The sequence below is a fragment of the Pinus tabuliformis genome, chromosome 5_2 (assembly GCF_031772625.1).
Source record: "Pinus tabuliformis cultivar Carrire ecotype Pingquan chromosome 5_2, CPIR1, whole genome shotgun sequence".
Taxonomy (NCBI): domain Eukaryota; kingdom Viridiplantae; phylum Streptophyta; class Pinopsida; order Pinales; family Pinaceae; genus Pinus; species Pinus tabuliformis.
This window is the reverse complement of record NC_142306.1, coordinates 44,431,243-44,458,077: the sequence shown is the minus strand read 5'-3', so window position 1 is coordinate 44,458,077 and position 26,835 is coordinate 44,431,243. Positions and strand designations below refer to the sequence as shown.

Genomic DNA, 26,835 nt, shown 5'->3' with positions numbered 1-26,835 from the left:
TTAACACCTTCAGATTGTACGGAAGAAGAAGAACATATAGAAAGAGGTAAGGACTGCAAAACCCATGGCTCTAATGTGAATCTTGAGATTTCAAATGCTGATGAACTTCATGAATTTGAATGCAATGTAAATGGAAGATATGGGTTTACTGAGAAATCTTTCCGTGCTGAAGGAAACTTTCTTGCTCAATTCCCCTCCTCGGAAACCCAAATCAGCGGAGTTCCTGCGCTCATTTCAAGAGTCCTCGCAATAGGAAGAAGAAGTCAGGAAGAGGTTCGGTCAAGGCTCAACCCCGCAAATTCCTTGTTCCAAAGGGGCATGATCAGCCCGAGAAGGAACCCGCTGAATGCAAACACAGTGAAAGGAAAGCGGATGGAGATATATCTAGAAAATGTGCTTGTGTGGCTTCCAAGGAATTGAGGGCTTCTCAGGAGGAGTTTTGCAAGGAGAATCTACAGTTAACACCTTCGGATTGTGTGGAAGAACATACGGGAAGAGGTAAGGACTACAAATCCCAAGGCTCTAATGTGAATCTTGATATTGCAAATGATGATAAACGTCATGAATTTGAATGCAATGTATATGGAAGATATGGGTTCGCTGAGAAATCTAGTATAGTTCTTCCTTGTAATCAATTTATTGATGAAAATGACCAATCAGCGCAATCGAAATACTGGTCTACATTGACAAAGGAATACTCTCGCTCCAAGAATTGCGTGGATTTATCAATCTGTGGGTGGTAGATGAAGTTGATGGTGTGCAGCCTCATTCATTTCCCATTCTTTCGCAGTTCATTCTTTTCTCTGAAAGCTTCTCCCTCCCAAATTGTTGCACCTTCACCCATTTTTAGCACAACTTATCATCTCATTTCAGGCCAAAAGTTTGCAGGTTTAATCCGAACATGCAGCAGACCAGGAGGACGAAGAGGAGCACCAGGAGGACGAAGAGAAGCATTGAGGTCCATGGCGTCTGATTCATCTGCAACCTCTAAGCCTTTTGGAGTTCTCTTTGTTTGCCTTGGTGAGTACCGTCCATCCAATGATTCAACGAGTTCGTTCGGTATCAGTCATTGTTCGCGATGATGCTTCCATAGCGTCTACCATTATTGTCAGCCATTCAATTGTAGAAGATTATAGTATATTGTACACTATAGATCCAAAACCTAAAGCCAAGCACAATTCTCTGTATCATGCCTGACTTGAGCGAACTAAATTTTTGTAGTTCTATTCAATTCAACTAAAGGAGCTAGGTTCTTCGTAGCTTCTATATTCTTAAAAACCCTGACCCAATCTCTCATCTATGTTTCTATTATAACAAATCATAATAAACTGGCACTAGAGATTTTTACAGTCATACAATCCACCCAATGATTGGAGAGAGCAAATTTTAGTAATGCCTAAATACCAGTGAACGTCCGGTTAGGACATAGAAATTTTCTTCTACCCTTTTGAGCGTTTCAAGAAGAAACATGATGTGAGGGACTGCATCCTTTGACTGAGGTGCTGGGTCTAAGGGATAACTATTCTGTTAAAATCCTCTGAGATCTACACCTAGCCTCATTCCTTGGTGCCATATGGATGGGGTAGCCCACAGTGAGAAAGCTTGGGGGACAGCTTAACACTTCGCCAACCTCACTAGTGAATCAATATCCCCTTAGGCTATTAATGCTATGGGTGTGACCTCTCAAGCCAGGGTGGGTGCCTGATAATCAAAGAGTTAAGTTTGAGCTGAAAGCCGTCGAACTCAAACATGAAAAAAATGACTACAATATATACCTCTAATTTAAGGATTATTAAAACTTAGGATGTACAGTTTCCTGAACATCCGATGAGATTTAGTACATGGTTACTACAAAAATATATGGAATCCACCAATTAGGCTAAACTGGTCTAATGCAGGGTAACAACCAACGTTATGGAACTGCAACAAAATTAAGATAGCTCATTGGGCTACTTTTGTACAAAATGATACTACTACGATAGACTACATATTTATCATCGTTTGTCCAAAATTGGACAACCATCTCTCTGACGAGTTTCAAACTATCCTAAGGTGCCCGCAAGGGGATTCTGTCATCCTTGCCTTGCTATTGTGAAGCTTACAGAATTAGTGGATATCACTGAACAACTTTACAACCTGTTAAGCTAGTTACGGACAACCAAATGTCAAAAATACAAAAGGACATATACACTAAAGGCTGTGCACTATCCTTATGTGCCTCGTTGTCTAAATTCTATTGAAGGTCTGCAACGCAGAGACCCGCATGGCTATCCCTTGTCCTATCATTGTTAGATCCCTGATAAATCATTAGAGTGTTTGAGCAGCTGCTTATATATATATATATATATATATATATATATATATATATATATATATATATATATATATATATATATATATATATATATATATATATATATATATATAAATAAAAGAATCAACAACTAAGAAAGGTACAGGTTTGAATTCGCATGATATGGAGTCAATTGTGACTACTACCACTATAACTTTTAGGCAAATTTATGCACGCTCCCACACACTGTCCACAAAGTTAATTAAGGATTTTGGACCACAAACTTTACATAAGACTTTATAGGACATCCACCACCAATTGAGCTGCCCAGGGACTATTAGTGGTGTTAGCTTTATCAAACAACAATGCTTAGATTTATTTTGGAACTAATAGGTAGAATAGCTTTGATTGCCACAATAGGTACACTGCTTATCATGCCCATTGCCATTCCATCTATGACATGTTTTTGGTTTATCCAAGAGCTTTCGGTTTGCGGTTCTCTACACATTTTCAGATTCTCAAAGTCCCATCAAGGTAAGTAATAGTTATACAGAAAATAACTCTACGATAATATATTTTTAACAGCCTTAAATATTTATACCGAGCACTAAAATACCATTAAATATTTTCATTGCTGTTTAAGGACCAACTGTTGACAAAATCCTGGCAGTTTTTACGATAAAACTAGATCTGAGTAAAATTGCTAGAGAAATTAGTATGGAGTATAGGGGCTAAATGCCAACTCTTAATTGGGTGGAAGCTGCGGGGTAGCTGGGGTTGTTAGTTAGGGTACAACTTTGCCATGATGACACAAGATAAAGAAATGGTACATTAATGGGGAACTGGGTCCTCATGAATAAGGAGGGCCTAATTACTATATACAAGAGATTATTATAGCCATTCTCACATAGTTGTGTATGATTTTTCAATATTTTGGTTATGTTGATGCCTCGAAAATCGCTGCAACAACATTGGGGATAACCACCCGGTCTGGACCTTAGTACAGCTCCTTTTCCGTTTGGAATAGTGGCTCCGACTGGGGATAATGGGACCAGTTTCCCAAAAATGGATAAACGGGATGAATGGATGATTTATAAACTAAACTAGCGATGAGCAAATAACTAAAACTATTAACAAGAATACAATAACTATGATCTATCCCGGGAACTTATTGAACTTTAAAGTGCAGCGCTTGATGATCTGTGTCTATAAATAGGCATATAGATGACTCTATTTAACAGACATAGACATTATTTCATTCATGATTACTATGCTTAAATAGTTAAGCAAAGCGATTGAAGTGATATTACCACACTTATCATTTATATCATTGACATATACATGATTAAAAAGAAATGCACATCATAAAACATCCAATAGTGGAATGAATGTAGATCTGTTGTTACAGCGCATGCATATAATCAATAATAGAAAGAATAATCACATAATAATTCATATGAAAGGAATGAATTTAGACATAGATAGAAATACCATATGATCTGCTTGACACTCCCAATATCAATCGCTACTTGTAATTCTTCCTTCAACGCAGAAACATTCTCAACAAAGACAATAGTGCACAATTGCATCAAAACTTCCTTGTTGAATTAAGAACAACTGGTCCAGTTTCATAAAAGAATATTGACTGAAGCACAATAGTGCAAACTTCAGCCTTTAAGTCTGGTACAAAACTTTACGACCCTTTCCAAAACAATGAAAGGGTCTATAAATACTAAATTAATTTAAATATCTACTAAACTGAAATCCTACTAAATCGGTATCAATAAATTTTGATCCTATTTTCTTCAGCGATCTAGCAATCGGCGGCATGATTCATCAAGTAGGCTGCTTGCCTTTAAATCTGAGCTGACTTATCGCAAGCATTGCCTCTACTTCAGGAGGTTTGTTGAGGCGCGAACTGAGCTGGGCGGCATAGGTGGCATCCTGAATATCGGGAATCATATACCTGATCGCATCTGTTAGGCACTTAAGGGTGGCTCTTTGTGTATGCGGCTTTACCAGGAAGAACCAATATGTGTCCCAGGTTAAACTGTTAATCCCAGCGATTAATCTCCCTTTTTCCTCTAAATCAGGATAACATGATTGCTCCAATGTGTTCTTTGTTGTCAACTGTCCTGGTGTGCATTGGGAGATCATGTTTGATAAGTAGAGAGTGTTATTAACTAACTCAACTAAATTGCTAGAAGTTGATTTACATCTTGAAGTTGCTCTCTCTGCTTTCATTAACTTGGACTGCCATTCTGTGAAGAGTATATCTTTATGTGGTTCTAGGATCTTGGGCAAATTCGCCGCTTGTCCTTGATCGGAATCTTGCCAGTCAAGAAATGCAGCTATGGTTTCCTTGGCTTGATCCAATTCAGTTCTGACCTTTTCTACTTGCTTATTTATGGATGCCGTTAGTTCACACAGTGGCTCTGCCTGGGCAATTTGTTGACATAGAAGCCTAATTTGAGATATTAATGCAGTGTTTATTTGTAATGCTTCTACTCTAAATTCAGCCACTTGTGGAATTCCCTTTGTCTTTTCAACCTGTGCTGATAATTGAGCGATTTGCTCATCCTTTGTTTTCAGCATTAATTCATTCGCGACCTTTAATTGTGCCAATGCCTCTGATAATTCCTTCTATTTCTGGATCACGCTTTGGTCGACCCTTTGCTTTTCTGCCTGCAATTGTTGAGTTAGTTGACTGTTCGCTTACTGTTGTGTCAACAATTGCTGCTCTGCCTTCTGCTTTGTCTCAGCTAACTCTCCCTGTAATGAGAAAATCTCTTGATCCTTGGTTTTCAGTAGAAGACTTACCTCTGATGCCTTATCAATTGTCGCTGCTGAATAGGCTCCCGCATACTGCGACAGTTTTGTCAGGTCATCGGAGGGGTCAAATTCCTCCTTCCAAACCACATTGCCCGTAACAGTTTGTTCTGGGAAAAGGGAAGGTTGATCAGTCCTTCTTCTTTTCCTTTGTCGCTTAACCACTGCTTTATGCCTTGGGCTGTAGAAGACATCCAGGGGAGGAATATCTTCTACCTGCAAAATGATTTGGTCGGAGGGGTCCTTTGGTATTATTTCAACGTCTTTAGAAATGGGTGGGCCGCTGGTTCCACTTAGAACCTGAGGTGAAGTGATTTCCGGTGTGTCTGTTGTATTGGAAGTGTCTGTATCTTTTGAGCATTCCAACCCACTGATGATGGAATCAAATTGCTTCCATTCCTAGAGCAATTTAGGGTCAATACGAGTATCTATATTGACATCAATGGTGGTTTGTTTTTGCTTTTCGGCTTGGGACTCCTTCCGCACTTTTTCCTATTCTCTTTTCTGTTGTTCCTCTTGTTCTTTCTTTTGCCTTTCTTCATGCTCTTTCTTTTGCTTTTCCTCTTTCTCTCTTCTCTGTTTTTCCTCCTGCGCTCTCTTCTACTTTTCTTCTTTTTCTTTTCTCTGCCTTTCCTCTTGTTCTCTCCTCTGCTTTTCCTCCTGTTCTTTCTTATGATCCTTTGTTATAACCGGAGGTTCCTTTGACTGTTGTCGACCAGGCTCGCTTGATGATGTCGCTAGGGTTGTTGCTAGTAAATCTAGAGGCAGAGTTTGCAACCTCTGTTCTCTAAGTTTATTAAATTCAGTCAACCCTTCATCATTATATTTCGCTTTGGCGAATTCTTTAACCTGATTTATTGACTCAACTGAAGAGAACAGGTCATCAAACATATCTTTCTTATGGTCAAATCTTGTCAATTTGGCCTGTTCTAGTGCATTAAAGACAACTTTGTTTGGATCAAATGGCCTATTTGGGATAGTCGCCAGAGTTAAGGATTGAATCTTTGTGGCTTCCTTTTCTTCATGTTTGAGATCATGCAGAGTGTAGACACCACACCTCAAGGGAAAAGAGGGCCAGCCCTTCTTCTTTTCCTTCTTGAGAGTCTGTGTAACATTCTCAGCCATAATCTGGTAAGCGATTTCCCTTGCCAGCAGTTTATCAGGTATGTATAAAGGGAGGACATGGGGGTCGGCTTGGCTACCGAAAACTCTTATGTAGGTAAATCTCTCCTCTCCAAACCATATACCTATTGCGGTTAAATCAAATTCGGCTTGATAAGAAATCTTGGGAGCAGGTTTATCGAAAATGGAATAATAAATAGGCAACATAAAGCCATTACAGACTTGGTATAGATGATGTTTATAAGAGGATTTCCACAATTTCTGATGATATATATGAATAGGCGTGGGGTCTTGTGCAGTCCACCTCCAGCCGAGTACGGGGAATTCAGAGTTAAAACACAGGGTATCTAGAATATAGGCACTGTAGTAGAATGGGGGAATCACCCTTTCAGAAATACGGGTCTTGCTTCTAAACTCAAGCACAGCTGTTGCTAATTTGTCTGAGAGGATAGTGGCCCAATCCATAATTACACTGTTGCATGCTGCTTCCATTAGGGGAACCATTTCTATGGTAAAATTAGCAGAGTCATGCAATCCCCACAATCTACACATCATTATCCCAGCATAGCAATAAGGAGAGGACAGGGAATCAACTGAGTACTTACCAGACGACTCATGTTTGTGCTTGGCCGGATTTTGTCTCCAATCCCGGATGGGTTCGGATTCAACTTCATTTTCGTTCGCGAATTTCTCCAGGAACGCCTTATTATATATCTTCTCTGGCTCGGGCAAATGATACATTTTCCTTAGATCATCCGCCCTGAATGACCCGAAAATTCTCCCATCTCTGGTGCTGAAGGTTCTATCCAGGATTGGGATTTCTTCAATTGCCCATCGCACTATGTCTGTGTATGGGAGAATTTGCTCCCTGGCTGCTATCCTGTGAAGGAAAGAGTCTGATAAGTCCTTGAGAGTACCCTCAGATTTTCGAGTTAAATCCACAGTAGCCTCTACTGTTGTCACTGCTGGTTCTTCGGCTTCAATCAGGTTGTAGGTACCTTGCCAAGTAACTCTAACGAGACCCGTACATGTAGTATCAGATATCAATCCCTTCTTTTTGTCCACGACAGCTTGTCCTGCAACTGGTGTAGCGGAAGCGCCTGTGGTCTTCTTGGATTTCTTCCCGATTTTGCTTGAGCTTTCTCCTTTGGATGAATTCTGCACAGAGGAAAAAATAAACGTAACACAGAGATATGCCAATGAAAATCCAATATGGGAAAGATATATTGACCAAAGCGTGCTGAGAGATTAACTCTTAACAGTGGTCGCGGATACAATCCATGGGAAGATCTTACAATTACATTAAATGGCCATTTAAAACCTGCCACCCCTTAAATGCCCATTATACCATCATTTGGCCGAATGACCCATTTAAGCGTGCTGTGGATGTTTTGGCGGTTGAGCGCAGGTGAATGATTGCTTAACAGATCAAGCTTTAAATATGAATGAATCGTAATATTCCTCCACTTAACGGCTTTTTGAAATCCGCGCTATATCGCAATAGGCGATCGGGGAGAGCTTAACCTCTTGTATTGGCACCATTTAAAACCCCCGATCGTCGATAGCTGATATCGCATCGCGTTGGGAGCATAGGAATTATATAAGACATGCATTATATATCGCCGATCGTCGATCACCGATATCGCATCGCATCGGGGTGAATGGCTTCGGGCAATTTAAGACTGTGTATAGAGTATCGCCGATCGCCGATTGCGCATCGCATCGGGGCTAATGGCATGGGGGCGCTTTAAAATGTGCATATAGTATTGCCAATAGCCGATAGTGATATCGCATCGGCGGAGACCAATGTGCCACTTATTTATGTACCTTATGTCATTGCGATATGCGATCTTGCGATCGCTTTATCGCAATGATAAAGGATTGTTTTATTTGATCAAATGGGTTTTTCAAAAGGCTTTTTAATAATGTTTTCATTTGGTTATCGGACCTTTTTGAACAATACAATATTGATACCAATTAAACTCTAAAGGGACCCATTTCATATGATAATTTTGTAAATAAACATGATATGAAATGGGGGGTTGTTGTAGGGCACAACAATTGGCGATTCGCTGGAAGAACCAGTTATCTCTGGAAAGCATAGAAATACTTAAACTTTTTCAAAATAGAGTTCTAATCAAAGGGGAAAATTCTAATATAACTAGGTATATATGCATTCCGAGTAAAATGAAACTATTTTGCTAACTTCCTTTCTTTTTTAAGAAAATAAATACATTCTAAGTTTTAAATAGGCCTTTATTGGTTTATAATGATAAAACAGAAAACCTTTCCAAATCAGCTTTTATAGTAAACTCATCTGTCATAGGTAGAGCCTCTGCTGCCGGCAAACGTTCATAGTTTCGACAGGGATACCTTTTAACCATGTTATTGTCCATTGTCCCATCCAATTAAGAGTGTGATTAACAGAATGAATTCAAAACATGTTTTCATATTTTGTATTTCTTCTTTTTTCTGTCATTGACAAGATAAAAAGCCATTGTCCTGGTTTGGTGGCCAGCTATTGACAATGCCATTCACTGGTAGTAATCTAACCGAACAAGCTGGCTCGTGATGAGACCCCTTGTCTTATAATTTTAAGCCATTACCCTGTTTTGGTATGCAGTATTGGTAATGTCGATTAAACTATTTCCCTATGAACATGGTAAGCAGGCTTGTAATAAGACCTCTTATCTTTAATATCAGATATTTTAGAATTACACTCTGAGTAATCATAAACTTTAGTGAATGGGATGAACAATCTTCTCCTTAAGAGTAAATGGATGACAGGGTAAGAGTTGAAGATGCTGAAATTGGATTAGCTTCTATCTTGATATTGATAACCTTTTGAGACCAATTCGAAAACAGAAAATGATTTACAATAGTTCTAAACTTTGAGAGGAGTTCACAAAACTTGAAATGTGGTTTCAAAATACAATGATACCTAATTTCCTAGAAATTATCCCTTTTGGTTAAGAGTTCTATTATTTTAAAAGCAAATATCACACTACTTCTGTAGATCAAATTTTCAAACACAGCAAAGGTCAATAGAAGATACCTTACAACATTATTTTCCAAATAGAATCCTACAAACTACAAAAATCTATCAAACTAAAAGGAGAAGGGGTTACCTCCTCAATTAAATAATTTCTTCAAGATAAGGCCATTAACAGGGAGAGAATCTCTCAACCCTGATAAGTCTTGCAATATAAAGGTCGAATGGCCTATCTTTTCACAGATCTGAAATGGTCCAAGCCACATCTTCTGGAACTTGGTGTGTTTTCCCTTGTCCTCATGGGCTTTGTCCCATTTCAGAACTAAATCACCGACTTGAAATTGTTTTGAACCGGATGATACTGAATCAAAAGCTACCTTGATGATTTGCTGATGTTTGGCATGAATGACCCTGGCTTTTTCTCTTTCCTCTTCTAATTTTAGAATTTGATCATGTCTAAATTGAATAGAAGAAGAAGGAGTTTCCTCAATGAACTGAACTAGGGCTAGAGAAGGAAGAACAAGATTTGTGGGTAGTACTGCTTCTTTTCCATACACGAGATTGAATGGGGAAGATCCTATAGAAGCTTTCTGTGTTATCCTATCAGCCCATAAAGCAAACATTAAGGATTTATGCCAGTTTTTATGATTCTGTTCGATAGTTCGCTTAATGATTTTGATCAGATTCTTATTAGTAGATTCTGCTAAACCATTACCCTGGGGATAGTAATTAGCAGAATAATTTAAGTTAAATCCTCTTTTAGTAGCGAAATCAAACATAGCATTGCCTTAGAAATAAGATGCATTATAAAAAACAAGAGCATTTGGGACACCAAACCTGGTAATGATGAATTGATCTATGAATTCAATGATTGCTTCAGAATTTGCTGTCTTCAAAGGAATGGCCTCAACCCACTTAGTAAAATAATCGGTAGCAGTAAGGATATACTTATGCTGTTTGGAAGACGGTGGAGTAATTTCCCCAATGATATCCAATCCCCATTGCTCAAATGGTTGTTCAATGTTGACTGGTTGCAGAGGGAAAGCTGGTTTACGTTATCTTCCACTAGAAGTTTGGCAATTGAGGCATTTCCTTACATACTCGTGGGCATCTTTAAACAGAGTGGGCCAATAATATCCAGCATGAATAATTTTGTGAGCTGTTGTGTCAGCTCCAAAATGTCCTCCTGCTAGTCCATCATGTAACTCCTGCAAAACCTTTTGTGCTTCAGGTTTCTCAAGGAATCTTAATAAGATAGAATCATAATTCTGCTTAAAAAGCACATCATCAATAATTGTAAAATTCTTTGCTTTCAACCTAATGGACCTTTTGTTCTTGTAAGATAGGTTTGGAGGGGCATAACCATTCTTTAAATAAAAGATTAAATCCACATATTGGGATTCAGAATCAGTAACACTTATCTGATTGATTTCTTCAGTTTGATCTGTATCGCTTGATTCTGGAATGTTGGATGCTCCTGCCAATATCTTGCAAAAACCTTGGCCCCTAACAATCTTTGCTGGCCTAATTTCTAAGTCATACTCTTGAAGCGCTGTGACCCAATTTGCCCTTTTTTCACCCAGTTCTTTTTGGATTAATAGTTGCCTAACTGCAGGGAAATGAACTATAACTTTTGTGTGGGTTTTCAAAAGGAAGGGTCTATAATTCTTGACTGCTTTAAATACAGCAAAGGCTTGTTTTTCTAAAAAGGAGTAATTCAATTCAGCACCCTGAAGATTTGAGCTAAAAAATGAAATGGGTGCTTCCAAATTGTGATCATTTAGTTGCGTGAGTACTGCAGCATACGACGAGTTGGATGCGATGGTATACAATGTAAAATGATTAGAAAAATTTGGAGTATTTAAGGTTGGGGCATTGATTATTGATTGCTTGATTAGATCAAAAGCTTCTTTTTCTGCTAATCCCCACTTAAAAACTGAATTTTTCTTAATCATTGTTTGAAGTGGCAAAATAATTTGAGAAAAATCTGGAACAAATCTCTTAACAAAATTGATCTGGCCTAAAAATGACTGCATCGATTTTTTATTGTGTGGGAAAGGAATTTCAGAGATTTCTTTGATCCAATCAGGATCAATATAAATGCCATCTTTGGACACAATAAAATCCAAGAGATTCCCTTGATCAAGAGCAAAGAAAGACTTTTTAGGGTTAAGAGAAATACCATATCTTTTGCAACGTTGAAAAATTTGATTTAGATCATGCAAATGATTATACTTCTCCTTAGAGAATACAGTAATATCGTCTAGATAGACGACTATTGTTCTATTAATCAACCCTCTAAAAGCTATATCCATAGCTCTTTGGAATGTCGCTCCTGCATTTATAAGTCTGAAAGGCATTTTCTGATATGCATATGTTCCCCATTTTGTTCTGAATGTAGTTTTAAGCTGATCATCAGGATGAACCAGGACTTGGTTATATCCTGAGAAACCATCTAGAAAGGACATCAATTCAGAGCCTGCTACTGATTGAAGTATTTGCTCCATAGTAGGTAATGGGAAATTGTCTTTCAAGCTTTCTTTGTTCAAATTTCTGAAATCAATACAAATTCGAATGTCGCCATTTTTCTTTCTGACTGGCACAATATTAGAGACCCAGTTCGAGTGTCGGACAGGAAAAATAATCTTGGCTTTCAAGAGTTTGTTAAGTTCCGATTTTATCTAGCTCTCTAAGTTTGGGTGTATTTTCCTTAACTTCTGCTGAATCGGTTTCTGATCGGGAAGTACTGGAATGGTATGCTGGATAATAGATGTATCATATGTCTTCAAATCATCATATTTCCAAGCAAAAACCTGTTTATTTTTCCTTAACAGTTTAATGAATGCCTCTTTCTCTTCAAAGGAAAGTCCTAATCCTAAATTAATATTTTGAGGAGCTTGCTCAGTACCTAGATTTATTAATTCAAACCTTAGGGTAGAGCTTTGGAGTTTTGCATTAGTTACAAGTTTAAACCTGTCTTTAATATCATAAAGATCTTCCAGCTTTACCACAGGCTTAGGAATTGCATTTTCCTGAGGTGTTTCTCTCATTTGGGAGTCATGCTCATCTTCCTCAATGATTTGATTATCATAGGACTTTTCATAAGTTAAGAATTGTAAAATATCCTCATCATGGTTGAATACTCTCCAATTAGTGACATTGTTAGGAACTAAATGTCTAAAAAGAAATTCTACGGAAAATCTATCTGGGCTGTAGCCTTCAGAAGGTAGGAGCTTGGAAGCTACATTAGCCAGGAGATCGGCTGCCGAGTTTTGAGACCTGGGAATGGAGGAAATGTTGAATGCGGAAAAGTGCGAGGTAAGTTCTTGTACTAGCGATTGATAATGCTTGAGGTGATTTGAAAGACAATGAATTGCATTCCTCACCTGTTTAACAATAATTTCAGAATCGCCAAATACTTTTAGATATTGCACTTTAAGGCCGATTGCTTTATATAATCCCTGAACTAAGGCTTCATATTCGGCTGTATTGTTAGTGCATTCAAATTATAGCCTACAAGACAGCATTGTCTTTTCCCCTTGTGGGCTAACCAAAATACATCCTGCTCCTAAGCCCTCGCTAGACTTGGACCCATCGAAATATAAAGACCAAAATAAAGAGGTATTAACAAATGTATTTACAGTTTTCTCAGCATCATTGAAACATCTAGACCTATTAGTTTGTGAAAAATTCTCAATCTGAGATGTAAAATGATTGACTGAGAAAGGAGATGGTTGGGCAACAAAGTTGCCAAAGAATGACTCTGATGAATAATTCCCCAGAATGTTGTTGTTGAACGCTACGGGTTGGTTTTCTTGCTCAAATTCAGTAACTGTATGGGTCATATGTTTCTCTCGATCGATCCTTATTTGATTTGGCTTACCCTTATAGGGAAGCCACATATGTGACCAATCAGTGGAAATATACCCATGCAATTTTTCGAACCAATCCCTACTCAAAATTAAACCGTAAAATTCAGGTATATCAGCTATTAGGATGTCAATCCTTTGTACTACTCTGGGATCAGCAGACAACCTGATAGTTACGGAATTAATTTCTCCCACAACCTGCACTTTGGTCCTGTCCAACTGTACAATATTGATAGCAGACTTCTGGGGTTCAATGTTCAGTTTAGAACAAACTAAAGCTGGCATTATGTTAGACGATGCCCCTGAGTCAATTAAACAGTTGTGCAGGTTTTTGTTATAGATCTCATAGGTTAGCAGGAAGGGTGGAGTATGAGAATTTGATCTATCTCCAATCAGAACTGAATCGGTAGCTTCAACCATACCTGGAGGAGGTTGGCCTGAATCATTAGCAGCTTTAGCACTGGGAAGAGGTGTAGAAGGAACATCATTCAGTTCTTTAAGAAGTAATTTCTGCTGATGCTTTAATTTACTAAGTTCAAACATAGTAATGTTTGCTTTAGTCTTCTTCATGTCATCAACAATGTTATACTCCATTGTATCGGATACCACTAATGTTTTAGATGTTGAAGGAGTTTTGGAAGTTGAAGGCTGGTTTTGGGGAACTGCTGCAGGTGATTTCTTTGCAGGTGTTTTTTCTTTGGTTGTAGCGGCACCAGTACTCCTTTTCTTTGATGTTGCCTGAACAGGTTCGGGAGTACTTTTACTCCTAGTAGTGACCGGGAACGCTTCCTCTTCATTATCGGTATCAGAGTTGGGGAGTATAAAATCCCACATTCCATGACATTCCACTACTTCTTCTTCATCATCAGTTGGTAAAATCGTTTCCTCTTCCTCTTCTTCTTCTTGCTTTGAATCTGCGTTAGATATGACATTTGGTGGCTTTGATTCATTTCTTTTATAAGTCCTAAAGGGTCTTTTGGTTGAGGTTTCGGCTACCTGTTTCTTTATCTCAACCATTTCATTCGATAAAGTTTTTAGGACTTTTTGCAAACCTTCCATGTCATATGGGTCTTTTGGGGTCTTCTTTCTTGAGTCATCTTTAAAAGAGACTTTCTTAGATATCATTTTTGGGATTCAACTGCGTTAAGTAAGTCATTCAAACGTATGACCATTTCCATGAGAGGTAGTCGTAACTGACTAATTTCTCATTATTTTTGAATAGTTCACTTAGCACTCATTGCATCGGGTGATGCTCACAGGGGTGAAGAAGTGGGATTGAAACTAGTGAAATGTGGAGAACGAATCACATAGCATCAATCATCACTTCCGGGGCTTGCACCCGGTAACCAGGACTTCCCAGGAGGTCACCCATCCCAGAACTCCTCTGGCTCAAGCGCGCTTAACTGTGGAGTTTTTCCCCACAATCAAGCCCACTTAGCTTGCTACCCCATTTGCAAAACCTTAGCAAGTATTGTGCCTCATGAACCATTCAAGTAGAGATCCCTTGACTCTCTTGGATTTTCTGTCTTCCAGAGCATCTTTCTTCTCTAGAGCATTGATGTGTTTTTCCACAGCAAGTGCTTCTCTCATGTTTTCAGTTAAGGTAGGTTTCCTAGCCCTGTCTACAAAAATGGCTATATTGGCAGGTAGGGCGGTGATATACCATTCACTTCGAATTTGTTCACTTGGTTTGGAAGCTGTAGGGATTTTATTGAGGAGTTTATTGAAGCAAGCATTAAATTCCTTAATTGGTTCCCTATGCTCTATTCTCAGATTGGAGAGATCGTTTATTAGGGTAGCCAAAGACCTATCATCTCCATATTTGGTAAGAAACTGCTCTTGGTAAGTGTTCCAACTGGTAATGGAACCAGAGGGTAAAGAGAAATACCAGGATCCTGCTGATCCTTGCAAGGTGTAAGGGAAAATTCTAACAACAACATCTTGTTCTGTTACTCCTTTCAAGTTGACTGCTAACATGAAATTATTAATGTGTTCCTCAGCCTGGGTTCCATCATCTGGATTAAACTTGGGTAGCCATTTTTCAGGATAATCTGGTAATGGATGCAATGGTGCAGGCATATTGACTGCACTAGGTCTGGTCCATGGATCTGCCATTATAATAGCAGTAGTGGTTGATACTACTGCTGCAACTCCAGATGTCTGGGAAGGAAATAATGTTGAGGAGTGAGCAGGCTGGGATGTTGAAGCTTCTAATCCCTGGTGAACAACAATATGTAATGGGGGAGTGGATGGTTGACTTTGCAGATGGGAAGTTGAAATGGAGGATGTGGATGAAAGCTCTCCGCTGTCAAATTCTTCGGTATATTTCTTCGCCTTTTTCCTTTTGGGTAAAGGGAACTCAGTGGGTTCAATACCGAGCTTTTCGCTCTAAAGTCTGGTGAGAGGATGAGATAAATTAAACTGCGAAGTCGCACTGCTTTGTGATACCTCAGATTTCTGTGGTGAAATCAAGAAGCTCTGAAGTTTGTGGATAAGAGACTGGACTTCAGGTGATTCAAGACTTAATTGTTCTAGAGTATGAGGGGTTTGAGCAGTGGTAGATGATTCTTCTTCTTCTTGTTTGGATACTAGAGAACCAGCATGCGAATGAGAAGTTCGAGGGGATTTGAAGGTTCAAGCCCTCCTTCTAGCGCCAAAAATGTTGATGCCTCGAAAATCGGTGCAACAACATTGGGGATAACCACCCAGTCCAGACCTTAGTACAGCTCCTTTTTCATTTGGAATAGTGGCTCCGACTGGGGATAATGGGACCAATTTCCCAAAAATGGATAAACGGGATGAATGGATGATTTATAAACTAAACTAGCGATGAGAAAATAACTAAAACTATTAACAAGAATACAATAACTATGATCTATCCCGGGAACTTATTGAACTTTAAAGTGCAGCGCTTGATGATCTGTGTCTATAAACAGGCATATAGATGACTCTATTTAACAGACATAGACATTATTTCATTCATGATTACTATGCTTAAATAGTTAAGCAAAGCGATTGAAGCGATATTACCACACTTATCATTTATATCATTGACATATGCATGATTAAAAACAAATGCACATCATAAAACATCCAATAGTGGAATGAATGTAGATCTGTTGTTACAGCGCATGCATATAATCAATAATAGCAAGAATAATCACATAACAATTCATATGAAAGGAATGAATTCAGACATAGATAGAAATACCATATGAGCTACTTGACACTCCCAATATCAATCGCTACTTGTAATTCTTCCTTCAACGCAGAAACATTCTCAACAAAGACAATAGTGCACAATTGCATCAAAACTTCCTTGTTGAATTAAGAACAACTGGTCAAGTTTCATAAAAGAATATTGACTGAAGCACAATAGTGCAAACTTCAGCCTTTAAGTCTGGTACAAAACTTTACGACCCTTTCCAAAACAATGAAAGGGTCTATAAATACTAAATTAATTTAAATATCTACTAAACTGAAATCCTACTAAATCGGTATCAATAAATTTTGATCTTATTTTCTTCAGCGATCTGGAAATCGGCGGCATGATTCATCAAGTAGGTTGCTTGCCTTTAAATCTGAGCTGACTTATCGCAAGCATTGGCTCTACTTCAGGAGGTTTGTTGAGGTGCGAACTGAGCTGGGCGGCATAGGTGGCATCCTGAATATCGGGAATCATATACCCGATCGCATCTGTTAGGCACTTAAGGGCGGATCTTTGTGTATGCGGCTTTACCAGGAAGAACCAATATGTGTCCCAGGTTAAACTTTTAATCCCAGCGATTAATCTCCCTTTTTCCTCTAAATCAGGATAACATGATTGCTCCAATGTGTTCGTTGTTGTCAACTGTCCTGGTGTGGATTGGGAGATCATGTTTGATAAGTAGAGAGTGTTATTAACTAACTCAACTAAATTGCTAGAAGTTGATTTACATCTTGAAGCTGCTCTCTCTGCTTTCATTAACTGGGACTGTCATTCTGTGAAGAGTATATCTTTATGTGGTTCTAGGATCCTGGGCAAATTCGCCGCTTGTCCTTGATTGGAATCTTTCCAGTCAAGAAATGCAGCTATGGTTTCCTCGGCTTGATCCAATTCAGTTCTGGCCTTTTCTACTTGCTTATTTATGGATGCCGTTAGTTCACACAGTGGCTCTGCCTGGGCAATTTGTTGACACAGAAGCCTAATTTGAGATATTAATGCAGTGTTTATTTGTAATGCTTCTGCTCTAAATTCAGCCACTTGTGGAATGCCCTTTGTCTTTTCAACCTGTGCTAATAATTGAGCGATTTGCTCATCCTTTGTTTTCAGCATTAATTCATTCACGGCCTTTAATTGTGCCAATGCCTCTGATAATTCCTTCTGTTTCTGGATCGCGCTTTGGTCGACCCTTTGCTTTTCTGCCTGCAATTGTTGAGTTAGTTGACTGTTCGCTTGCTGTTGTGTCAACAATTGCTGCTCTGCCTGCTCTGCCTTCTGCTTTGTCTCAGCTAACTCTGCCTGTAATGAGAAAATCTCTTGATCCTTGGTTTTCAGTAGAAGACTTACCTCTGATGCCTTATCAATTGTCGCTGCTGAATAGGCTCCCGCATACTGCGACAGTTCTGTCAGGTCATCGGAGGGGTCAAATTCCTCCTTCCAGACCACATTTCCCATAACAGTTTGTTCTGGGAAAAGGGAAGGTTGATCAGTCCTTCTTCTTTTCCTTTGTCGCTTAACCACTGCTTTATGCCTTGGGCTGTAGAAGACATCCAGGGGAGGAATATCTTCTACCTGCAAAATGATTTGGTCGGAGGGGTCCTTTGGTATTATCTCAACGTCTTTAGAAATGGGTGGGCCGCTGGTTCCACTTAGAACCTGAGGTGAAGTGATTTCCGGTGTGTCTGTTGTCTTGGAAGTGTCTGTATCTTTTGAACATTCCAACCCACTGATGATGGAATCAAATTGCTTCCATTCCTGGAGCAATTTAGGGTCAATACGAGTATCTATATTGACATCAATGGTGGTTTGTTTTTGCTTTTCGGCTTGGGACTCCTTCCGCACTTTTTCCTGTTCTCTCTTCTGCTGTTCCTCTTGTTCTTTCTTTTGCCTTTCCTCATGCTCTTTCTTTTGCTTTTCCTCTTTCTCTCTTCTCTGTTTTTCCTCCTGCGCTCTCTTCTTCTTTTCTTCTTTTTCTTTTCTCTACCTTTCCTCTTGTTCTCTCTTCTGCTTTTCCTCCTGTTCTTTCTTATGATCCTTTGTTATAACCGGAGGTTCCTTTGACTGTTGCCGACCAGGCTCGCTTGATGATGTCGCTGGGGTTGTTGCTAGTAAATCTAGAGGCAGAGTTTGCAACCTCTATTCTCTAAGTTTATTAAATTCAGTCAACCCTTCATCATTATATTTCACTTTGGTGAATTCTTTAACCTGATTTATTGACTCAGCTGAAGAGAAGAGGTCATCAAACATATCTTCCTTATGGTCAAATCTTGTCAATTTGGCCTGTTCTAGTGCATTATAGACAACTTTGTTTGGATCAAATGGCCTATTTGGGATAGTCGCCAGAGTTAAGGATTGAATCTTTGTGGCTTCCTTTTCTACATGTTTGAGATCATGCAGATTGTAGACACCACACCTCAAGGGAAAAGAGGGCCAGCCCTTCTTCTTTTCCTTCTTTAGAGTCTGTGTAACACTCTCAGTCATAATCTGGTAAGCGATTTCCCTTGCCAGCAGTTTATCAGGTATGTATAAAGGGAGGACATGGGGGTCGACTTGGCTACCGAAAACTCTTATGTAGGTAAATCTCTCCTCTCCAAACCATCTACCTATTGCGGTTAAATCAAATTCGGCTTGATAAGAAATCTTGGGAGTAGGTTTATCGAAAATGGAATAATAAATAGGCAACATAAAGCCATTACAGACTTGGTATAGATGATGTTTATAAGAGGATTTCCACAATTTCTGATGATATATATGAATAGGCGTGGGGTCTTGTGCAGTCCACCTCCAGCCGAGTACAGGGAATTCAGAGTTAAAACACAAGGTATCTAGAATATAGGCACTGTAGTAGAATGGGGGAATCACCCTTTCAGAAATACGGGTCTTGCTTCTAAACTCAAGCACAGCTGTTGCTAATTTGTCTGAGAGGATAGTGGCCCAATCCATAATTACACTGTTGCGTGTTGCTTCCATTAGGGGAACCATTTCTATGGTAAAATTAGCAGAGTCATGCAATCCCCACAATCTACACATCATTATCCCAGCATAGAAATAAGGAGAGGACAGGGAATCAACTGAGTACTTACTAGATGACTCATGTTTGTGCTTGGCCGGATTTTGTCTCCAATCCCGGATGGATTCGGATTCAACTTCATTTTCCTTTGCGAATTTCTCCAGGAACGCCTTATTATATATCTTCTCTGGCTCGGGCAACTGATACATTGGCCTTAGATCATCCGCCCTGAATGACCCGAAAATTCTCCCGTCTCTGGTGCTGAAGGTTCTATCCAGGATTGGGATTTCTTCAATCGCCCATCGCACTACGTCTGTGTATGGGAGAATTTGCTCCCTGGCTGCTATCCTGTGAAGGAAAGAGTCTGCTAAGTCCTTGAGAGTACCCTCAGATTTTCGAGTTAAATCCACAGTAGCTTCTACTGTTGTCACTGCTGGTTCTTCGGCTTCAATCAGGTTGTAGGTACCTTGCCAAGTAACTCTAACGAGACCTGTACATGTAGTATTAGATATCAATCCATTCTTTTTGTCCACGACAGCTTGTCCTGCAGCTGGTGTAGCGGAAGCGCCTGTGGTCTTCTTGGATTTCTTCCCCATTTTGCTTGAGCTTTCTCCTTTGGATGAATTCTGCACAGAGGCAAAAATAAACGTAACATAGAGATATGCCAATGAAAATCCAATATGGGAAAGATATATTGACCAAAGCGTGCTAAGAGATTAACTCTTAATAGTGGCCACGGATACAATCCATGGGAAGATCTTACAATTACATTAAATGGCCGTTTAAAACCTGCCACCCCTTAAATGCCCATTATACCATTATTTGGCCGAATGACCCGTTTAAGCGTGCTGTGGATGTTTTGGCGGTTGAGCGCAGGTGAATGATTGCTTAACAGATCAAGCTTTAAATATGAATGAATCGTAATATTCCTCCACTTAACGGCTTTTTGAAATCCGCGCTATATCGCAATAGGCGATCGGGGAGAGCTTAACCTCTTGTATTGGCACCATTTAAAACCCCCGATCGCCGATAGCCGATATCGCATCGCGTTGGGAGCATAGGAATTATATAAGACATGCATTATATGTCGCCGATCGCCGATCGCCGATATCGCATCGCATCGAGGTGAATGGCTTGGGGCAATTTAAGACTGTGTATAGAGTATCGCCGATCGCCGATCGCCGATTGCGCATCGCATCGGGGCTAATGGCATGGGGGTGCTTTAAAATGTGCATATAGTATTGCCGATAGCCGATAGCGATATCGCATCGGCGTAGACCAATGTGCCACTTATTTATGTACCTTATGTCATTGCGATATGCGATCTTGCAATCGCTTTATCGCAATGATAAAGGATTGTTTTATTTGATCAAATGGGTTTTTTAAAAGGCTTTTTAATAATGTTTTCATTTGGTTATCGGACCTTTTTGAACAATACAATATTGATACCAATTAAACTCTAAAGGGACCCATTTCATATGATAATTTTGTAAATAAACATGATATGAAATGGGCGGTTGTTGTAGGGCACAACAGGTTATTAAGAGATATTTTCCTGTTTCTAAGAGATGTAGATGTGTCTCATCATTATTATACTTTTGAGCCACACTGCCTTTCTATATTTGGTGTATTTAGTATTTTAGTATTTTAGTATTTCTCTAGTTATTTCTGGTAACTCAGAGCATTACATCAAGGTCCAGCCTTGGATATGTAAGAGAGAGGAAGGGAAATCTCACCTCAGAAAGGCCTTGGCTTTGTCTCAACTATTTTCCCCATCATACAACCCCTGAAAGCAGATGCTTTAATGATCAATCTTAATGGACTAGGGCTTATCCTTTAACAAATAAGCCCTTCTGCTTCTAAGGAAGAAATAAAATCAAAGGCTGTGGTGTGTAGAGGGCCATTGAAACAAGGGTCCGACTCTTGACATGATCACTTTGTTTGCTACTTCCAATTGCCTGAACTTTCTAAGTTCAACGGTCAATTTACTGCTTCCATAAGGTCTCTCCATAGTATGTATTTTCTAGATTATTTTTGTGTGTTTCTGGTTGTCAGTTTCATGTCAAAACAGAGCCGGTCACCAAGGAGTGTGGCTTATTATGCTCTCTGCACTCAATGTTTGTCTTTAGTCATTAAATCTAGCTGAAACATTTCAGTGGAATCCAGGGCCAAGGATTTGGTTTCCATCTTTCTGTTTTTAGTGCTGAGTGATGCATTTCAGTTTCATTTAAATACGTGAGCCCGCTTCATGTTTACATAAGTTGTTGAGTTTATAATGATACACATTTTTTAATATTTAATCATGAGTTTAACTTGCCAGTGGAAAATGGAACAAAAAGAACAATCACATGAGAGAATATCCACTATAAACTTCTTCATAAAAACATTGTAGAATAATTACCAATTCAAGGTAACTAAATATTTCATGTAGAGTTATGCATTACTTCAGTCCTTTACAAAGCAGAAATTCTAGTAACTAGTTACCGTTGATATCTCAAAGTTAATCTCTCCAGGAAAATAATCTCTTTTTATTCTTGTTCTTGGAAGGCAACATTTGTCGGAGTCCCACTGCAGAGGCTGTATTTCATGATGCTATGTAGAAAAGGGGATTGACATCAGCATTCAAAATTGACTCCGCTGGAACTATTGACTACCATGAGGTAGGTTCTAGCTTATCATGGGTCAAGACTAATTGAATCGGTATTTTTGTCTATTATAATGCAATAAATAGGTATCATGTATTAATATGTTGAAATTATTTGAAGGGCAGCCTTGCAGATCCCAAGATGAAGAATGCAGCGAAGAAACGTGGAATAGAGATAACTTCTATATCAAGGTCTATATCACCTATAGACTTTAAAGAGTTTGATCTAATACTTGAAATGGACAAGCAGAACAAAGGTAAAGAAAAAGCATAAATGGCATATAAAACTCCCAAAATTTTTAGTTTCATTTGCTAAGTTGTTCCAAACAGAATCTAATAAGCCAATACTATTGTTAAATTCAGCAAAATGTATATTAAAGTTTGTCTATGTTATTGTTAACATATGCTTCTAATTAGTTTCTAAGTTGTGTGCAAAAATAAATTAATAACATGGGATGGATATATTTTGTAGTTGACATATTGACAATTCTCCTTCAGCGCCCCAACGCACAAGGCCTTTATTGCTTTTTTCAGGTAATTGGTTACATTTGGTATTCTTTATCGTTTCCCTGTGATACGCATACCATGGAGGAAGCCATTTTTATAGTCAGATGGAGAAAGTGGGGGGAGCAAAATAGCTGTGAGATATCAAATGGACAATTACTGTGCCAATGCCTTGCAACCTTGGAGCTCTGAAAAGCTTCCTACAGCAGTGGTATGAGAACTCAACTTTGCTCAATTATAGTGAAGTTTTAGTGTGATAGCATCTGAGATTTGTTTTGAGGTTGGTTCTCTCTTTAACTGATTTTTTGATTTTGTGTGTTGTTGGGATTACAGATGTGCCTGATACTGCACTGATATTGAGAAATCACACCCTTCCAATGAAGCTATTTTCTTGCATGTTATTCAATGAATTAGAAATCTTCAATCCTCAGGATCAGTTGCCATTTGCATATGTAAGAGACATGATGACACCCAAAGTGAGGATTCACATGTTCGAATCAGCCATTTTTAATACAATAACAAATGAATATTGACACTCTTACAAAGTCAATTGAAGCATTTTCAAAGAGCCTCCTTTGGACCTGCAAATTTCTTTGGGTTATGAATCCAGCGCTTGCAAATCGTATTTGGACAGAATGTGGGTTGCATATTCTTTTTGATTGTATTAATTCATTTCAAATTTGATTGGATGCTAAGGTTATAGCTTGCAAAAGCTATCAATTTTTTGAAATGTGAAGGGTCATGAAAGAGAAGAATATGGGGGGATCCATAACTGCAAATTTAACCAATACATGATGTTGATGGATGCCATGGGTGTTAATTTTGTGCTATATTGGATTAGATGACTGATTTACTTCTCAATAATTGTAGTCATTTTTACTGCCTCTGCCAACATGAGATGATAGAGACTGTGCACCTATATCTAATATGTGTATTGCATTTAATGGAGTTGATAGGACTGAATTGTTTTCCATTGTAAATTCTAGTGGTGATTCTGGTTATACCGAGAATGAAGGAAAATAGAATGAAACATGCTCTTCTGGACAGTTGGTATCCAAACTCGGTGTATGCCATGAAAACATTTTTAACTCAAACGGAAACAAAGAATTTTTCCAGGTGGCTCTTCATTGTCAACACAATCTTGAACTGAAATTTGGTACAAGTTGTATAGGCTTGCATGTGCACCATCGTGACAGAGTTTTTATTGAAGGAGGTGTAATGTGGGGACAGATGTTGATTTGAGACGGTACAAATATATGAGTCTCTTTTGTGTTGGACTACATGGACAGTGGAACCCTTGTGTAGGTTCTTCAAACCCATAAGAAAATCCCAGAACACTATTTGGCTGAGGTTGCCAGGCAGGTGCTCAAGGGCTTGCATTACTTGCACCAGAACAAAATTGTTCACCACGATATAAAGCCCTCCAATTTACTGATCAATAAGAGAAGTCAAGATTCCTGATTTCGGTGTCAGAACTGTGTTGGCTCACACTTTTCCCCCGTGCAATTCCTTTGTGGGCACTTGTGCTTATATGAGTACTGAAAGGTTCAATCATGATGGGTATTAATTTACAATTTCTATTGTCTTCTGCAATGCAGTTGCTCGAATACCCTTCAGATTATGAAGCGGAGAAGTATTTTCTTAGGAAAGCTACAGCCATGCCAAATCGGTCTTGCCACTTATATTCTGAGTTTTCAGGTAATCAGAGATCCTCATATTTAACAATTTGAGAGATCTATCAAGAAACATTACCTTATGGAATGCATGTATGTTAAAGAAATCAGGCTAAAAGTATGTTTCGTTGTTGTTGGTAGTCTCGGCTATTGTTCATCAGATTTAGAAAGAAGACTTATTTGGTAAATCTCGGCTACAGTACATGAACGGACCTGAATACCCCTATTCAGCAGCAGGTCCAGTGACCTTCGGTGGAACTCTGGATGTGAAGGAAAGAAAAAGGTATTTCAATTATTCTGAAGGGACTGATTTGCCTTGTGGTTTTTCCAATTACCGTACCCGAGGGTTCCTTGTGTCTGAAGAAGACAGGAAGGTCATGGAACAGTGCAAGGGGGGTGTGGTAATTTCAACTATATTTGGAGCCTAAGAAAGATTAAAAACCCAAGTATGTTAGGAAAATCACAACAGAACATTTGTTTCTTCGTGTTTATGGACAATGCAACTCTCACACTTCCTGCCAGATACTAGATCAAGCCCAATGAGTGTCATAGAATTGGAATTTGGCACATTGTTTTGGTCAGGGAGTTGCCATACAAGGAATCTGTAATGAATGGCCTCATTCCCAAGTATCTTTCCCACTGGCTTTTCCCAAACTGTGTTTAAAACATTTGGATGGATGCCAAGCTACAGCTTGTTCTTGATCCTTTGTTAATTTTGGAAAATCTCCTTGTAACTCCCAATGTTGATATTATTGTCTCGAAGCATCCTTACAATACTCATAACATGGAGGAAGCTGTTTTTACAGTCATATGGAGAAAGTGGAGCAAAGAAGCTGTGAGGTATCAAATGGATAGTTACTGTGCCGACGGCTTGCAACCTTGGAGCTCTGAAAATCTTCCCTCAAGTAGTGGTATGAGAACTGAGCTTTTCTCAATTATGGTGAAGTTTTAGTGTGATAGCATCTGAGATTTTTTTTGAGGTTGGTTCTCTCTATAACTAATTTTTTGATTTTGTGTGTTGTTGTTGACATTACAGATGTGGCTGACACTGCACTAATATTGAGAAAGCACACCCTTCCAATGAAGCTATTTTTTTGCCTGTTATTCAATGAATTAGAAATCTTTTATCCTCGGGATCAGTTGCCATTTGCATATGTAAGACACATGATGACCCCAAAGTGAGGATTCACATGTTCGAATCAGCCATTTTTAATATAATAACAAATGAATATCAACACTCTTACAAAGTCAATCGAAGCATTTTCAAAGAGCCTCCTTTGGACCTACAAATTTCTTTGGTTTATGAATCCAGAGCCTGCAAATCGTATTTGGATAGAATGTGGGTTACATATTCTGTTTGATTGTATTAATTCATTTCAAATTTGATTGGATTCTAATATTACAACTTCCAGAAGCTATCAATTTTTTAAACTGTGAAGGGTCATGAAATAGCAAGAAATCGCAAAATATGGGAGGATCCATACCTGCAAATTTAACCAATCCATGATGTTGATGGATGGCATGAGTGTTAATTTTGTGCTAGATTGGATTAGATGACTGATTTACTTCTCAATAGTTGAAATCATTTTTACTGCTTCTGCCAACATGAGATGATAGAGACTGTGCACCTATATCTAATATGTGTATTGCATTTAATGGCGTTGATAGAGACTGAATTGCTTTTCCATGTGAATTCCAATGGTGATTCTGGTTATACCGGAAATGAAGGAAAATACAATGAAACATGCTCTTCTGGACAGTTGGTATCCAAACTGGGTGTACACCATGAAAACAGTTTAACAAGACCAAAGAAATTTTCTAGGTTGCTCTTTGTTGTCAACGCAATCTTAAACTAAAATTTGGTACAAGTTGTATAGGCTTGCATGTGCACCATCGTGACAGAGCTTTTATTAAAGGAGGTGTGACGTGGGGACAAATGTCCACAGATGTTGATTGTTACATTTCTGCATCTTTTTTAGATTTGCCTATCCCTATGTCGCCATTGCTCTTTAATTTATGCACATTTCTACATCTTATTTAGATTTGCATATTTCTATGTCACTATTGCTCCTCAATTTATGCATAATTCTGCATCTTATTTAGATTTTCCTATTCCTATGTTGCCATTGCTCCTCAATTTATGCCTTATGGCATTTCCTTTGCAACATTTGGTGCAAATGCTAGTTTATTTCCAATCTGAAGAAATTTGTAAATTGGGATTACCAGGTTGTACACAACTCCCTTTAAAATAAAGAATAAATGTCAAGCCAACTCAAATATATACCACTCATATGACTACAAATATAGTAAGTAGTGTAGTGCATTATGTAGAAGAAAAAAAGAATCAACATGAAAGTAACTTACCTTGAATGCTAAATGTAATGTTACCATTTTTAGCTATTTTCTTTTGATAGTTGTTCCACTTCAACATCTAAATTGATACTAGTTTTCCTACACATATTCATGAGAACAATGAGGAAAAATTGGATTAAATTTGACCAAATATTAAATTTAATTGCATGAATAAATAACAATTAAAAGGACTTGAGTGCATGAATACTTGAATGAGCTCCTCTTGGTTTCAATAATAAATTATTGGATTAGTTTAATCTTGGAGAAAACCTCCCTCCACTTAATGAAGTAGCAATGGAATCAACATTGATTTTGTTGTTGCTTTGTTACATCAAGGATTTTTTC

At 38.6% G+C, this 26,835-nt stretch overlaps 1 pseudogene; it reads left to right on the top strand.

Annotated features, from left to right (window-relative positions):
• The first annotated feature begins 743 nt into the window (after positions 1–743).
• On the top strand, positions 744–24,566 carry LOC149157513 (uncharacterized; annotated as a pseudogene).
• Positions 24,567–26,835: the final 2,269 nt, after the last annotated feature.